Source organism: Benincasa hispida, chromosome 10, assembly GCF_027475165.1.
Source record: "Benincasa hispida cultivar pf3 chromosome 10, pf3_genome.v1.1, whole genome shotgun sequence".
Taxonomy (NCBI): domain Eukaryota; kingdom Viridiplantae; phylum Streptophyta; class Magnoliopsida; order Cucurbitales; family Cucurbitaceae; genus Benincasa; species Benincasa hispida.
Window position 1 is genome coordinate 21441966 of NC_143487.1, and position 12191 is coordinate 21454156.

Below are 12191 nucleotides of genomic sequence, written 5' to 3' on the forward strand. Positions count from 1 at the left end.
AGGCCTCGAGATGTCGATTGTTACCAAGGGAGGAAAACATTTTAAAAGAGTGAGCTGGAAAGCCCAATGAGTGACTATCTTAAATAAAACATATTTTAAATCCTAGTTAACATAAACATACTTATCAAAAAATATTTATAAAAACATATTCAGGGTATTTAAATGGAACTAAAATCATAAGAATACATCATGTAAAAGAAGAGAAACCCTAAAATAATTAATTAGCATCTTTTTAAAACTCCCTTACTTTACTGTCTGAACATATGAGAGAGCCCTTTTGCTCAATCTCTACTAACCTTAGATGAGAGAGAGTCCTTTTGCTCGATCTCAAATTGCCTTCGTTGTGGATTGGCTATGTTGTACGCATTAACACATAACATCATAGATTCAGCTACTTGCTTGTTATTCGTATGCAGCTGCCTGCTTATTTATCCACAACATTATTCCAAATTCACACTTTGAGACTTCATAACTTAATTCCTACATTCATATAACTAAACTTTTTTCAAAGAAAATGCTCCTAAACATCTTAACTTTTTCTTACCTTAGAATTTGAGCATTACTTCCTCCAAAATCGATCAGAAATCCCTCAGATTCCCCTTCAGCTGGCCGAGAGTTCTTCAACTTCCAAAATCTTCAGATGGCACAACACTCCCTCCCTTAGGTGTTAAATAAATTTTTGGCAAAACAGTTCCTTTCTTGGTTAAACCTTTTTATACTTGGGTTTGCATGAAAAGTTTGCTTAATTACTTGCCACCTGGCAAACTTATCACTTTATTGACGTCTGCAAGGTTGCCACCTTGCTTATTTACGCGTTAATTAAGCTGAATTTCTCAGCTTAAACTTGATCGCATGGTCTTGTGGTCACCCAAGCCTTCTCCCTTCAATGTAAGACCTTCTGTTGCACCACTTGCCAACTTAGCCCTCATCAATGGCATACCAAGTTAGTCACATGGTGCCTCATAGTTCCAATGTGTGAAATCTTCCATCTTTCCGAAGTGTTAACTTCTTTCTACTTCACCCAAAAATGCAACATTCCATACTTAACATATTTTTTTGCCTTCTTTGGCTTACCATTGTTACTCTCCCATCTCTACGCATTAACCAAGCTACAACTTTAATGCATACGGTCATAACACTTAGAGAATTTTCCTTCTCTTACATTTCAAATGCATCATTCACTATACTTAACTTGCTCTTTCCATTGAAGTTAATACATATCTTTAACTCATAATTAAGAAGACTTAAACTTAATTAACTATTAAAACAAGTTCAGAAGTTCACAATGAATGCCTTCAACATTGCAAAAATCAGTAAATTGACTATTTTCAAATTCCCTTTAGTGGTCGCTGCAAATTCAAACAATGTGAACCCTTTTTCTTATTACAGTTGAAGACAAAAAGCTTTGAGAACTTGAAAGGTCTCTAACTTCTCCCTTATAAATTTGACCCAAGTGTATCTTGAAAAGTTATCATACAAACCATGACATACTTTTTCCCTTCTAGACTTTCAGCTTACATAGGTCTCATAAGATCCACATGAATGTGTTCAAGAACACAATCTATAACTGTTACTTGTACCTGTCTGTGAGATACCCTTATCTGTTTACCAGCTTAACCATCTCCACAAACGATTCTACCATGACTACTAACATTTGGAAGGCCAATCACAAAATTTTTCGACACAACCTTTTATATAGCTTTAATGTTAACATGACCCAGTCGTTTATGCCATAAGGTAGTTTCATCATGCTTAAATACAAAGCATTGATGCGAGAGTCTATAGGCTTCCATAAATAGCAATTTTCAGAACACCTCTTACCTATCCTAATAAGTGACTTAACATTATCCATGACAACACACCCATCTTTTGTAGAGTTCATATTCAACCCTTGGTCACACAACTAGCTAATACTAATCAGATTTGTAGTTAGTCTCTCTACCAGCATTACATCATAAATCACTTGCTATCCTAGATATTTGAGTTTGCCTTTACCAATAATTTTCCTTATGGCTTCATCACCAAAAGTAACATGTCCCGATCCTACGACTTTGATATCAGAAACGTAGCTCATTTCTTCTATCATATGCCAAGAACATTCATTATCAAAGAACCAATCCTTTTTGGTTGAGGATCGAAGATACGTGAGCACAATATTACAGCGGTTTGGATTGTTCTTAACTTTCCAGATTTGTTTCATTACAGGAGAATTAGATCTTCTGCTATTGGAGTACCCAAAAGACCGTGAGTTGTACTCATGTCTTCGATAGCCATACAACTTGTAACAGTATGGTCTAATATAGCCCCTTTTTCCATAGAAGTGACAGATCCACTGCTTTCTACTCAAGTGATTCTTACTTTGAAATTGATTAGAAATAGGACATTCTGACTGTACGTTTTTCCATGAGTCTTGCTCTCTAACAAACACAATTTTCTGTTTCCTTTTATCTGAACTTTATCTTCTCCTATCAGACTTGGAATCGGTGAATCCAATGCCATGAATATCATTGGAAAGTTTGCCTTCAGACAGGATTTTTTCTAAACACTGAGTGCCCGAATTCAACATCTTTACCGATTTACTCATAGACTCTTTCCGAGCCTTGATTTTTTTTAGTTCACACTACAAATCAAAGATAACAGTCATAAATTAAGCATTGTCAATAATAAGAGTCTCTATCCTTGCCTTCTAAACCTCAAGAGCCATGGCATCCTCTCACCTCTGCTTGTAAATATCACGATAGGAAGTTGCAATAAATGAGTCATGGGATTCCTTATCTCCACTAACCGCAACAAATTCATCCATAGGTATTTTATCTTCTGAGCTTTCAGATGAAATGCAACTGACAAAGGCCTTGACATTTTCTTCCAGATCATTAGATATCAAACTCTTCGTCAGACAAAGTCAAGACATAAATCTTGTTTTGCATCTTCAGAAACGTTGGATTTTGACTAATAGTGACCAAAACCTTCGCATTCACAACATCAAAAATATTTATCTTTGTTTATGTCATAACCATTCATTTTTTCCGAGTCCTTTGATCGCTGAGTTTTAAAAATTTGATCCTAAGTTGTTGCCAAACTTAGTCATTATTGGAGACTAGGACCCAGATTTTCTCTCAAACTTCTTCAACACGTAAGAAAACTATTTTAACAACAAGAAGATTTCATCAACAATATTTTTTTCGAACTCTATTGGTTCAGATGAGTTCTTTTCAATTAAAGGTTGCAAAGCAATTCTCTTGTTCTATTTCTCAGGTTTGTCACAAAGAGACATTTCAAAGTAAGTAGTGACCCAAAGAGGTCATTAACCTTCATCGTAGAGATATCTTAGACTTCTTTTATTGTAGTGACTTTAATATCAAACCTCTTAGGTAAAGATCTGAGAATTTTTTGGACAAATTTTTCTGTAGAGATCTTTTCTCCCAAAGTAAAGGATTCATTTGCAATGTCAAATATTGAACTAAGCAATAGTCTCATCTTCTTGCATTTTCAAAGTTTCAAATTTTGAAGTCAGCATTTACAGTCTGGACAACTTAACTTTTGATGTTCCTTCGTGACCAACAGCAAGAATATCCCAGGCTTTTTTAGCAGAAACACATGTATTGATCAATCGAAAGATATTTTTGTCAACACCATCGCATATGGAATTTAGGGCTCGAGATTTTCCAAGAAAGGCTTCATCTTCCTCTTCAGTCCACTCTACTTCAGGCTTGAGTTTCAATTCACCTTTCTCATTTGCCACTTAAGGATGTAACCAACCAACAATAATGAACTTTCATGATTTGTTGTCTAAAAATTTTAGAAAGGTTGATATTCTCGCTTTCCAGTATGCATAGTTAGTCTCATCCACTACAGGAGGACGAGTAGTAGATCCACATTCCTTTACTCCTTCCATCAGGGAGTGACAGGATCATGACACCAGAGATAATGGTGACCTTCTCTGATACCAATTGAGAAAATAAGGAGGTGTCTATTGTTTTACCTACAATGTTACAACATTCCACACAACAATTACTAGAAATAATAAACAGAAAGAAAAACAGAGATTGGTAACCCAATTTGGTGTTAACCACTTACGTCTGAGCGGCAATGTGCCCAGAAAAGATAACTTCACTAATATCAATGATAAGCAATTACAACACAATATTTATCTGTAATGATAACACAATTACAATGACTTCCAAACAGCTTTATCACTCACCTGTTCACATAGACTACCTCTAGATGTGAGATTCCCTCTCTTGGTAACTTAGGCTTCCCCTAAGTTGTAGTATTGGTGAAGAATGTCTTAGGTTCCCCTTAAGATAGAGACTCCCTCGCTGCAAGACTCGAGCTCTCTCAAGTTGTGAGACTTCTTCTCACTTGAATCGAATCTTTCCTTCTAAGAATAAAGCCCATTTTGCTCGATTAACTTAGGCTCCCTCTAAACTTGAAAATTCTTTCTCAAATGAATCACATCACACAAGCCGTGAGTAACTTGAAGTAGATCTCCAAGCAATTCAAGTCTTTCTTCTTCTTACAATAATAATCTAAATTGTGACTAAATACTCACTATAGTAGAACACAATATTGCTCTCATTCAAAAACACAAAGGCTTACCTAAGATGAAGGACTAAATGTCCTTTAAATATGCACAACGGATATGTGGAGAAGCAACCCTACTTCCAAAAAAATCGCACGTTGAATAAGGAAAGGAATTAAAAAATAATACTGTGGGAGGAAAAAACGATAAGGGAAGAATTTGGCTGAATCAGAATTTTCGAAAAGCTTCCCATTGCCAAAACACCACCAATGCAAAGATATCCTAGATAACATATGCACCACTTAAACAAATATTGTCAACCACACAATATCTAACAAAATGGTCTCCTTTTAGACTCGAGAGACTCGAGATTCTTCAATAATAGTTCTAGGAATATAAGTCACTTATTTCACTCGTGTAGATTTGTCAAATAATAGTGTTAGTGTTAGAGTATTAAATTTTTGCCCAATGTCAATATTTTCATCAATATTTAATTTTCATGTGTTTGTGGGTCCGACATCATAATAAGTGATAATACCTAAAATGTGTTATCTCGCTCAAGTTAATTCGATGTCTTTATGCTATTTAATGTGTTTAATTGATTATTTTATAGGTAGCGAACAATTTCGAGGTTGAATTTTTTGAATACTTTAATTGATTTCTTATTTTATTTTATTTTATTTTTATCTTAGTTATTTTATTTTATTTTTATTTTATCTTAAAATTTTATTTTATTTTATTTTAAAAATGTTAATGGGTGGCTCTCCACTATTTTAAGGATACTTTAATGCTACGTGGAGGGGTTAAATCTTTTTAATCATTTTCTTCCTTATGTAAGAAAAGTATAGTTTTGATAGACATAGAAAATCCCTATTTTCAATATACGATTCCAAAAAGGTTTTGTGAGCTACAAGTTCAACAAATTTTGTAAGATCACTTAGAAGCACACGAGCATTCTTGAAAAGTATTGTATCCTAGGAGTGGAGTATCGAATTACTCAGTGCAAGTGGGGGCACATCTTCTCTATGGAAGCGTCAATGCGCCTCAACTCAAAATCACAAGCTTTTCCAAATCCTTAGATTGTGATTAAGTATTTTGGTTGTTAATTGTTTGGCTTTAGAATTTCTGTCAATTTGGTTCACTGTTTGATCATAAAATTTCTAAACAATCTTAGTGAAGACGTTTTAGGAATTCTATTCTATTTGTGGGTCATGGCCTCTGTTGAGTCAAAGTATCATTCTTGCAAACTTGAAAAAAATGAAGTGGACAAAATTTCAAATGTTAGCAGCAACAAATGAAATTTTGGCTCATTACCTTAGGTCTTTATTTTATATTTTCTTCCGCTGAAAAAGAAAAAGAAAAGGGAAAAATTATTGAAAAACAACACTTCTGACCCGAGTGTGCCAACTAAAACTACGGTTGATAAAGGTCAAGAAGAAAAAGATATTTTATGTCAGGGAAATATTTTTAGTGCGTTGTTAGATAGTGTTTACAATATTTTCTGTACAACTAAAAACTCTATAGAATTATTGGAGGCCATTGACAAAAAGTATGGGTGAGAAGAATTAAGTTTTAAAAGACATGTAGTAGAAAAATGGCTTGCTTTCAAAAGGGTAGATGATTAGTCTGTCTGTGACCAAATTCATGAATTTAAAAACATTATCTTTGATTTGAAAATGAAGGGAATTGTTCTGGACAATATGACCTGCCTCATTAAAAAATTACCACCTTCTTGGTAAGATTTTCAGAGTCTTAAAAAAATCTGAAGATTTTTCTAATGAGTTGGTCATTTCACTAATAATTGAGGACAAACGTCGTGAAAACATAAAAAAGGGATCTACTTCCAATAGTGAGGCAAAAGCTCTATTGATAGCAAAAACTTATAACCCTAGGCCTAAAAATTTCAAGAAAAATGGCTCTAATAGAAATCATCATAACAATAACGAACCAAAAGATAATAAAAAAAAGTTCGGATTCTCCTCCTTATTGCGTTTGTGGCAAGATGAATATATGGCAAAAGATGTTTATGAACCTAAAGGTAGAACTTCCAGGCTCAACACACCAAAGCCACAAGCAAATGTAGTGACTGGCCGATTCTATTCTCCCATTGAACAAGTATTATATAAGTAATCCCGAGTTAAATTTAGTTTTTAGTTCAAATAATAGTTGGTTTTTTTAGCTCAAATAATAGTTGGTTTGACTTTGATGCAAATATTCATGTGTGTTTTAATAATGAATTATTTTCTTTGTACAAAAAATCAAGTACCAGATCGGTAAAGATGAGAAATGGAAATGAGGCCCTCGTAACAGGGGTTGGAGAAGTTTTGTTAGCTTCTAGTAGGAAACTTCTGTTAAATAATGTTCTAAAAATTTAGTTAGCTTTTTCTTGTTAGTAGAGCAGGGGTTTAAAATTTTCTTCGAGTCCAATAGGATTGTTATTAATAACATTGTGATTTTATTGGTAAAGGAGATTTAATAGATGGATTATTTAAACTCAATGTGGTGAATGTTGATATTAATAAATTTTCATGTTCATTTGTTGTGGCAAATATTGAATGTTTTGATACATGACATGGTCATCTTGGGTATGTGAATTTTAATTCAATAAAGATATATATGGATTTAATTTCTAAATCAACCTTAAATAATAAAAGTAAATGTAAAGTTTGCGCATAAACTAAACAACCTAAAAAACCGTTTAAATCAGTAGAAAGAAATTCATCACTGTTAGAATTAATTCATAGTGATGTTTATAATTACAATAATACCTTAACCCATGGTAGAAAAGGATATTTTGTAACTATTATAGATGATTGTTCAAAATACTGTTATGTTTACTTACTTAATTTCAAAGATGAAGTATTTAATACTTTTAAAATATATAAAGCCGAGGCAGAAAATCAATTGAAAAATAAAATTAAAGTTCTAAGATTTTATAGGAGTGCAGACTATTGTTTAGATGAATGAATTTTGTAGTATGCATGGCTTGATTCATAAGTTACTCCCTCTTATACACCTCCATCAAATGGTGTGGCTGAGAGGAAAAATAGAATATAGAATATGATAAATGTTATGTTGTTAAATTGTGACATGACTACTAATTTTTTTGGGTGGAACTTTATATTCTACTTGTTTAGTTTTATATAGAGCTCTTAACAAAAATTGTGATAAATACCCTTCCGAAATATGGAAAATTAAAATCCCTTAACTTAAAATTTCTTAAAGTGTGGGTACTTTAAAGTTAATATTTCTTTTAATAAAAAGAGAAAATTAAGACCTAAAACCATTGATGGTATATTTGTTGGATATTCTTTAAACAACACTACTTATAGGTTTTTAGTTATAAATTATGATGTTGTTCGTTATACAAATAATACTAATATTGAATCTAGTGATGCTAGCTTTTTCAAAAATATTTTTCCTGTGAAAGATAATTTGAATAAGGAAGTCGGTGAAAGTTCCAACAATAAAGAAATGTCTCCTAATTTAGAACAATTAGAAGAAAGAGTAAAATAATAAAATCAAAAAAAAATTTGGGATGACTTTTACATATATTTTGTAGAAAATGACCCTAAAACATATTAAGAAGCAATGAAATCAATTGATTCACATTTTTAAAAGAAGCCATCAATAGTGAAATGAAATCTGGTTGATAAATTCAAAACTAGATTAGTTGCAAAAAGGTTTAGTCAAAAGGAAGGTGTGGATTTTTTTTATACGTACTCTTGTTGCTAGAACACTACTACAAAATTGGACTTCAATATTGGTTTAAAACGGACATTATAGGGATACAATGTCGGTTGAAAACCGACAACAAAGATCATGTAATAAAAAGTCTTTAATGTCGGTTGTCTTTAATGTCGGTTCAAAACCAACATTATAGATGACCAAGATTTCAATGCCAATTATCTTCAATGTCAGTTTTCAATCGACATTGAATACTATCTTCAATATCGTTTTTCAACCGACATTGAACATCATCTTTAATGTTGGTTTTCACCTACCTCTTATCGATAACTGACCATTACTAAATGTCTATCATGGTTTTGTTATTGAAAAAATAAATAAATATATATATATATATATATATATATTTTGCTTACACACGTGAAAATCAATAATATTTTTCTTTTATCGGTACATGCACAAAATAAAATCTTAATTGCTATTATATATACAACTCAACTGTAAACAAATGCAAAAATTAACTAATTTACAATAAAAAAAAAAAGTAACAAATTATTTATCTAACCTGTCAACAAGTTATATAGACCAATATATACATAAAGCTCTAAAGCCTGAAGATCTAGAAGTTGGTTGATAACTTGTAGAAATACAAGTTATTTTTGCTCTTAAGTTGAAACAACTAAGGTTTTTAATGAAAAATTCTCCTTATTTTTAGAAGAAACACAAGGAATTACTCAAACAGTAACAAACTTATGCAAAAGAAGTTTTATTACTAAATACTGCAGCACTAACGCATTGTATTGGAGGATTTCAACAAGAGCTAATGTATAATCAAGAAGTGTCGTAGGCAAAAGTTCTAACGCATGGGCCATGCGTCAAAGGAAATTCAACGCAGAGAAGATTCATTGATTCAGGCTAATTGTGTCACATCACCACTTGCAAGTATGGGCACTTGTAGGAGACGGCGTCTGAAAAGCTTCTGAGTGTCAGGCGGCTGACAAGGGCATGGACTTTAATGCTGCCCATCACCAAGTGGAGATGACCAACGCCTATAAATAGATGAAGTCCCTCCAGAGTTCAATATACAGAAATTTTCAAGATTCTCACTCTCACAATTAGCATAGTCATAGTTTAGATCTTTAGAAGCTGTGCTGTGGTGCCAAGACAATCAGAAGGGTTGAGAACCACCATCACCGCTGGTCAAGGAGCAGAGGAAGCCGAGCTTGAGAAAGACACTTCGTCCAACTCCTATACAAGTGATTGTACACAACTAGATTGAGCCAAAGAAATACAAGAGATTGTACTCTGTGGCTTGACTCAATTCCTTTCATCTCATTTATCGCTTTCATTTCATCTCATTTATCGCTTTCATTTCATCTGATTAAATATTGCTTTTGTAAAGACAATTTGCTTCTTTATAAATTCATATATTTGATCCATCACACTTTGTCATTGTTTATTTCTTGTTTATGTTGAATGCATCTATACTTTATGCAAAACTTCATTTCAAACGCTTAAACCATCTTGATCAATTGGTAAAAGCATCTTTAACTTAGACTATTCGAGAGAATAACTAAGCTGCATCAAGTAGAACGCCTAGTACATCTAGAGATAGACTTACTGGTGTTTATTGCATTATGTGTTCGACGCATGCATCCTAGAGATAGGTTTTGTATGTTATTCGCATTGAGAAGTGTCGAATAAGAGTCTAACGCATAAGCAAAGATAGGCAACTCATCTCATCCACATCACATTCTAGTTTGTGTATATTCATCTTAGATCGACGCATACCACGTACATTAAAAATCTATTTTCGCATGATTCATCACTCACTACTCAACTCTTTTGTATCTTCTTGCATAGGCACAGCACTTTAGTGTAAATAACACAATTCTCTCGTACATTTAGGAAACCCCTGCAATAGGTACAACGCAAGGTCTGCGTTAGCTTAACTGAATCTCTGAGTTCGACCCTGGACTTACCAGGAAGCTAAATTGGATTTATACTTAGGTTTGGTTTTGGAAAACTTAAACGTCAATAGAAGGAGTGTTGTGCGTTCTGTTGCACAGCTCTAACGCACCAACGCGTTACAAATACATAAATGCATCAAAGCATCAATGCATCATCTATACTTAGAACTTATTTTTCCAATTTACTTTATACAATACACTCCCAGCTCGAATCACGATAGCAACGAACAAGTTTTTGGAGCTGTTTCCGGGGATACAGAAACAAAACTAACCAAAAATTTCGTTGTATCTTTTGTAGGAACACTTCAGTCGAGGGAGTATTACAAGCCAAGCCTAAGCTTGTGAACGTTTATGAGCAGGGAGAGCAGTCTTGAATTCATATACGACCCCGAGATTGAAAGGACCTTCCAACGTAGAAACCGATCTAATCTTTGTTGAAGGTTGAGACAACAACTTCTCAGACAATAGAACAGGCAACGAGCAATGGCGAAAGAACAGGCAAATCAGAACTTAGCTTTGCAACTAGCTCATGCTGCACAAAATCTGATCCTAATGGCGAATAGTAGCATGCATCCCATGAGGGAGTACACATCACTGTACTGTATGATTTCTCTCCAGGAATCATATACCTAATGCCAGATGGGACAAGGTTCGAGATTAAATCTGTAATGCTTCAAATGCTCCAGACTGTTGGACAATTTGGGGGTGGTCGTGAAGAAGATACTCACGCCCGTATGAAGCATTTCCTGGAAACGTGTAATTCATTTGTGATTCCTGGAATCACCCCAGAGGCAATCAGGCTATCTTTGTTCCCCTATTCTTTGTGTGATAACGCAAAACAATGGGTAAGCTCGAAGCCTGGTGAAATCACCACCTGGAAGAAGTTGGTGGAGAAATTTATGCAAAAATACTTCCCACCTACCACCAACACGAGGAGGCGTCAAGAGATTATGAACTTTGAACAAGAAGAAGCTGAGACCTTAAGCGCTGCATGGGAGCGTTTTAAGGGATTGGTCAAAAAATTTCCAAATCATGGACTACCACTAACTATCCAAATGGAGACTTTTTATGGTGGATTGAATAGAGCATCGCAGATGGCAGCCGACGCAGTGGCAGCTAGTGGAATTATGGATAAATCTTACACTGAGGCTAAAGAGATATTAGACCGCATTGCTAAGCATAACGTGGAATGGGTGGACGATACGTATGATGGAAGAGCTGACAGGAAGAAGAGATCTCAGAATGTTAATTCTATCGATTCCAATGCAATAGCCACACTTTCTGCACAAGTGGCTACGATGACCAGCCTTTTACAGAACATATCACTAGGAAACGCATCAAATCAGCAGAAGGTGAATCAGGTAGAAGCATTCGGGCAGCCCATGGTTAGCTGTGTGGGCTGTGGAGATCCTCATTCTTATGTTGATTGCCCACAAAACCCGCAGTCGGTATGCTTCATTAAAAACAACCCATTTTCCAATATATATAATCCTAGATGGATAAACCATCCAAATTTTTCTTGGATATGAGGAAATCATCAGAAGCATCACCCAGGGGCAAATCAACAGCAAAGGTAAGGATCGCCGCTTGTATTTCAACCAACGCATCAGCCACATCAACAGTTCTTTAATAGAAGAGGATAGGCATCGAGCTCAGGATCTCCACTTGAGAATTTATTAAAGGAATACATAGCCTAGAATGACGCGTTGCTGAAAAGCCAGGCGTCGTCTATCAGAAACCTGGAAATACAGATAGGGAAGATAGCGAGTAAGTTGAAGAACAGGCAGCCTGGAGTTTTGCCTAGCAACACTGAAACACCTAGGAACAACAATGGAAAGGAGCAATGTCACGCGGTGACAATGCGAAGTGGAAAAGCTCTTGAAGAAAGAAGAATGAATCCAAGAAACAGTAGTCCTTCAAAAGAATGCAACACACGTCCAATGGCAATAGAAGAACAAGAAGAAAGAACGCCTGAGATCACAAGCCATTCAGAACCAAGTACGTCTAACGCG

General features: G+C 34.6%; 1 non-coding gene across 1 annotated transcript; it reads right to left on the bottom strand.

Moving 5' to 3' along the window:
* Positions 1 to 11115: 11115 nt before the first annotated feature.
* LOC120089607 (small nucleolar RNA R71) lies at positions 11116 to 11218 on the bottom strand. The gene has a single exon (XR_005485280.1). It is a non-coding gene; the product is annotated as a small nucleolar RNA R71 (small nucleolar RNA).
* Positions 11219 to 12191: the final 973 nt, after the last annotated feature.